Source organism: Bos javanicus, chromosome 1 (assembly GCF_032452875.1).
Source record: "Bos javanicus breed banteng chromosome 1, ARS-OSU_banteng_1.0, whole genome shotgun sequence".
NCBI lineage: Eukaryota > Metazoa > Chordata > Mammalia > Artiodactyla > Bovidae > Bos > Bos javanicus.
In genome coordinates, this window is record NC_083868.1 from 107,405,087 (window position 1) to 107,411,109 (window position 6,023).

General features: G+C 40.5%; 1 pseudogene; it reads right to left on the reverse strand.

Moving 5' to 3' along the window:
- Positions 1-301: 301 nt before the first annotated feature.
- LOC133252820 (small ribosomal subunit protein bS18m-like) lies at positions 302-5,036 on the reverse strand (annotated as a pseudogene).
- Positions 5,037-6,023: the final 987 nt, after the last annotated feature.

Consider the following 6,023-nt stretch of genomic DNA (forward strand, 5'->3'; position numbering starts at 1 on the left):
AGTCGAACGTGACGGAGCACACATGCGCATGTATTCCGTCCATTCATTCATCCATCCATCCCTTTATCATTTCAGTCTGTTTTGAAGAGTATTCTGCACATGTGCTACACATCTTTCGATCTTCTCTTTTAACTATTATGTGACTCACTTTCTTTCACTGGCTGGAGCCTTTCTAGCCTCTGGCCTGGTACAGTGGAAAGACCATGGGCTTTGCAGAACTGGTTTAAAATCTAAACATCCATCACTTTCTGTTTTCTTTTTTTATTGCAAAGTAAGTTTATTGATGACAACTTTATATAATTTACTCCCTATATTTGATGTTACAAACTTTAGGGTCTTTGAGATATGCAGGATCCTTATATGTAACTGGCATAACTCCCTATATTTGAGCTCGCTTAATTCTTTTTGTGATTTCTGTTTCTTCCCACAAAGACCTGTTATGTGCCTCCCATAAATGCATCCAGTAAATGGAGACATAAACTGGGATAAAGGCTGTATATTCTTACAATCTACACGGTTTCCACACAAGATATAATTTTTCAGAGGCTCTTTATGAGGATTTTCCATTGGACCAGGCAGATCCTCCTTGCTTGTTATCTGTTTATATTGTGAACAACTTCTTCACAGCACTGCATGAGTCCCGGAATTTGTGAGGCAGACAGCAGCTGTCACGAAATGCGTCACCTTTCTCCTTCCTAGCCTACTGCAAGAGCTACCACAGAGGCCATGGTCCTTGCTCCTCCCCTTCCCTCCATCGTTTTCTAACTGTACAGTTTTCGGTTATTTCATTAACTTTTCTGAACTCCTATAAAACAGGAAGAAAAACACCTACCTGCTGGGATTGTTGGGACAATTTATTGGGATCATGTACACACAGCTGGCCAATGGGTGAGGCCCTGTAACCCAGCAGCCTTGCCCTTAGTATGTTAGCATGTTGATAGTTTCCTTTTGTGGGGCTGGTTTCTAAACAGTGATTGATGAGGTTTTAAATAATCCATGGAGGGCCATCACAAGCCCTATTCTTCAGTGAGTAGAAGGGCTGAGGTTAATGTTTTGATGCTGTATGGCCCCTCATGTGGAAGGAAACAGATTATTCCTTTTTTTGTTGCCTTAGTTAAGACAATCCTTTTTTGATTCTTAAAAAACAGTGAAAATTTCTCAACATACAAGACCTGAAAAGCAGGCTACCTAGTACTAGCTTTTTTAAAGTCTCCAAATAGTCATTTTTATAGTTTTATATAGTCATTATTCATGTTTATTTTCCAGTGTTTTTTATTCCTCCACATTTTTATGATCTTATACCAGAGATAATTGTTCTTTCTGCCTAAAGGGCTCCTATTAGATTTCTTTGTTTTAAAGCACAGGTCTGCTGGCAACAAATCCTCTTACTTTTTGTCTTAAATGTTTTTATTTCACTTTAATATTTGAAATATACTTTTGCTTGGCCGTTATTTTCTTTTAGCATTTAGAAGATGTTATCCCAGAGTCCTTTGACTTCCATTACTTCTGTTTCTCATTGTTCTCCTGAGGGTAATATGGAAGATAGTCTGACTGATTTTAGGGAGGATTTTCTTTTTTTGTTTTGTTTTCTTGGAAATTTGGTTATGCTATTCCTAGATGTGTTTTCCTTTGGATTTATCTTGCTCAAGGTTTGTAGTACTTCTTGAATCTATAACTTGATCCCTTTAAATCTATAACTTGATACCTTCAAATTGATTTTGAAAAATTCTCAAATATTGCCCCTATTGCTCCAATTCAGTTTCACTCTAGAACCCTTCTGGAATTTTAATTACACATATGTTCAACCTTTTCACAATGTCTTACATATCTTTATGCTATTTTCTGTATTTTTCACCTTTTTCTTCTTTTTTTGATTTGGATGCTTCCATCTGGATATTTTCTATTAACCAATCTTCTGAATTGCTAATGCATTTTTCATCTATCTAAACTGTTGTTAAATTCATTTACTGAACTTTAATTTCATCTTTCTAAACTGCTATTAAATTCATTTATTATATTTTGCAGTTTGGGAATTTATATTTGGCTTTTTATTTTTAATACATAGATTTCAAATCTCTGATGAAATTCTCCATCTTGTCATCTATTTTCTTGAACATGTTGATCACAGTTATTTTGCATTCTGTGACAGATAATTCTAGTGTCTGGATCATCTCTGTATCTGTTTCTATTGTGTATTTTTTCTCTTGCCCCGTCCCTTTGTATGTCTGGTAATTTTTGATTGAATGCCAGACATTGCATATGAAAAGTTATAAAGACTCTCAATGATGTTAACTCTGGCAAATGGTCAGATTAAAAGCAGAATACCTTAAACTAATAAGGGAATAAGCTGACTTGAACCTGGATTTTTAAGCCTTTACAGGGCTGATCTGCATCTCAGAGATCAGATCAGATCAGTCGCTCAGTCGTGTCCGACTCTTTGTGAACCCATGAATCACAGCACGCCAGGCCTCCCTGTCCATCACCAACTCCCAGAGTTTACCGAGACTCACATCCATTGAGTCAGTGGTGCCATCCAGCCATCTCATCCTCTGTCATCCCCTTCTCCTCCTGCCCCCAATCCCTCCCAGCATCAGAGTCTTTTCCAATGAGTCAACTCTTTGCATGAGGTGGCCAAAGCACTGGAGTTTCAGCTTTAGCCTCATTCCTTCCAAAGAAATCCCAGGGCTGATCTCCTTTAGGATGGACTGGTTGGATCTCCTTGCAGTCCAAGGGACTCTCAAGAGTCTTCTCCAACACCACAGTTCAAAAGCATCAATTCTTTGGCACTCAGCCTTCTTCACAGTCCAACTCTCACATCCATACATGACCATACGAAAAACCATAGCCTTGACTAGACGAACCTTTGTTGGCAAAGTAATGTCTCTGCTTTTGAATATGCTATCTAGGTTGGTTACCCTTATTTCTAGAATGTAGTTCAATCAGTTCCACTGAAAGCAGGAAATGTTTACAAAACCCACTCTGCTTTGCTAGGCTCTGAGTGCTAATGTTTATTTATCCAGCACTATGGTACTGTCATTCGGAGAAGGCAATGGCACCCCACTCCAGTACTCTTGCCTGGAAAATCCCATGGATGGAGGAGCCTGGTAGGCTGCAGTCCATGGGGTCGAGGAGAGTTGGACATGACTGAGCGACTTCACTTTCAATTTTCACTTTCCTTCATTGGAGAAGGAAATGGCAACCCACTCCAGTGTTCTTGCCTGGGGAATCCCAGGGATGGGGGAGCCTCGTGGGCTGCCATCTATGGGGTGGTACAGAATCGGACACGACTGAAGTGACTTAGCAGCAGCAGCAGCAGCAGCAGCATGGTACTGTCATTAGCTCTGTTTAGTTTCTCAGTCTCTTAATAGCCTTTTGTTCTGCCTCTCTAACTCTTGGTCTGCTCTGCTTACTAATTGGCAAATATGTAGAGGTAAAAACTATATAATTCTATTTAAATCAGTTCTCTGCACTTTTTTCCCTTCCAAAATCTTAGTGTCTCAAGTCCTGGTTGTTTCAGTGGCCCTGAGCTTCAATATTTGCCTCTCCAATGAGTCTGCCAAAACTCCTGCTCACCTTTTCTGCTTTTCAAAAGCCACTTTCTGCTCAGGTTCTCTATCCTCTATCCATTATGCATGTGAGTCAGCAGATACTCAGTAGGGATTGTAGAATGTCAGGTTTGTCTTAATGAGTTTGCCTTCTTTTAGGGATATTGATTTGCCTCTTGAAGCCCTGGCTACCTCAGTGGCTCTTCAATGTTTTCAGACATTAACATTAAAAAAAAATTTTTTTTTAGTTCTTCTAGCTATTTTCATGGGAAGATTTTTTGTTTGTTTGTTTTTAACTACAAGCCAGCCTGCCATGGCTAGAAATAGAAACCAAATAGCCCTTTTAAATACAGGGTCTGCTAGGCATTCCAAAGTTAAAGCTTAAATTCAGAGTGATTATGACAATGGATGGACTTCTTCTTTTTAAAAATAATATACTATCCTTGGCACTAGAAGAGCTGTGATGAACACAGAATAATAGGAATGACCTTTGGGACTTCCCAGGTGGCGCTAACGTTAAAGAACCTGCCTGTCAATGCAGGAGATATAAGAGATGTGGGTTAAGATATAAGAGATCCTTGGGTTGGGAAGATCCTCTGGAGAAGGAAATGGCAGCTCACTCCAGTATTCTTGCCTGGAGAATTCCATGGACAGAGGAGCCTGGCAGGCTACAGTCTGTGAGGTTGCAAAGAATTGGACATGACTGAAGCTACTTAGCACAGGCTCCCCTGGTACCTCAGCTGGTAAAGAATCCACCTGCAATTCAGGAGGCCCCAGTTTGATTCCTGGGTCAGGAAGATCCCCTGAAGAAGGCATAGGCTACCACTTCAGTATTTTTGGGATTCCCTGGTGGCTTAGTGGGCAAAGAATTGGGTTTGATCCCTGAGTTGGGAAGATCCCCTGGAGAAGGGGATGGCTACCCACTCCAGTATCCTGGCCTGGAGAATTCCATGGACAGAGGAGCCTGGCAGACTACAGTGTATAGGGTGGCAAAAAGTTGGACATGACTGAGCAACTTTCACTTTCAGTTTTCACTTAGCACAGCACAGCATATGACATAGGTATTATCATCCCCATTTTTATAGATGAGGAAATTGAGGAACAGGACATCTTAGTGAGTCACTGAAAATTATATTTAGCAAGGAACGGTACTGGGATTTGAATCTATGTGGGCTCTGATATTCTTAGCAGAAGCTTAGAACTTTAAACAAGGTCCTATTATTGAGAAGGTAATATGATAGTTTTTCTTTCTCTTCTGTAACAGGTAATGAGAAATATACAGAGAGACCTTTACACCATAGCATCCTTCAGGAACTCATTGCATCCTTCTTTTCCATTTGTATCCCCTGCATGCCTTGCCCAGAGATGGGCACATACAGAATCACAATAAAACCTTTTGATTTCCAGGTTGGAGCTGAGATCTGAAGTTATGTTTTATCATTTGTCCTGTTGCTTTTCTTATGTTACTGTTAAGAATTCAGCAACACACATGGCGCTTGAGAAAATGAATTTTAGGGTTACACCGTATGATTGTGTAGGCCAAAGAGATAGTTTAGAGCAAAATCTACCCTGCGCTTTGCTTGTCAAACTAAGTGATAGCCACTGCAGCAAGGAGGAAGGAGTACCTTTCTCTTACTCAGATTCTGGACAATTCCAAGAATTTTTCCTTGTCTATCTCACAAGAAGCATTACCTATCTTTTTTGGCCAAACCAGTTGGACGCAAAGACGTCTAAACCCAACTGCTTGTTATCATATACTTCTGTTTATTTGGGACCCACTGCAAGGGAAATTTACAGGGTCTGATAACACTGATCTCAGAGTAGGGAGAAGGAAAATAGGGCAGGAAAACACTGGTCGTATTTGTACTTCAGAAAGGGAAGAGTTGAATCAGTTTTCTGTCCCGAGATGCTACCTTTGGTATCAGACCAGAGTAGATTTCCAGAGAAGAAACTCCAGGTGAAAGCAGCAGTCAGGACCTTTTCTGATACCCTACAATTTGATTTCCTCTGTTGTTTTCACAGCATGAAATGCCCCAGTGTTTCTCTCCTAACCAATGGTGTAAATTTACCCAGTGTCAAGGAACTTCAAAGAACTTGGTGGTGGTACTGGTTTAGTCGCTAAGTTGTGTCCATCTCTTGCGATCCCATGGACTGTAGCCTGCCAGGCTCCTTTGTCCATGGGATTCTCCAGGCAAGAATGCCGGAGTGGGTGGCCATTTCCTTCTCCAGCGGATCTTCCTGACCCAGGAATCAAACCCAGGTCTCCTGCATTGCAAGCAGCTGATTTACCAACCGAGCTATGAGGGAAGCCCAAGGAACTTAAAACTGTATATTTATTCTACTGATAGTAATAGCCTTTTAGACAATGGACACAGAGCACTATTGAGCAGTTTCTCTCCATCAGCTGAGAACCAATGTTTCCACACCCAGTAAATATTTAGCTCTATAGAAAGATTAATCAAATATATTCCCATAAAG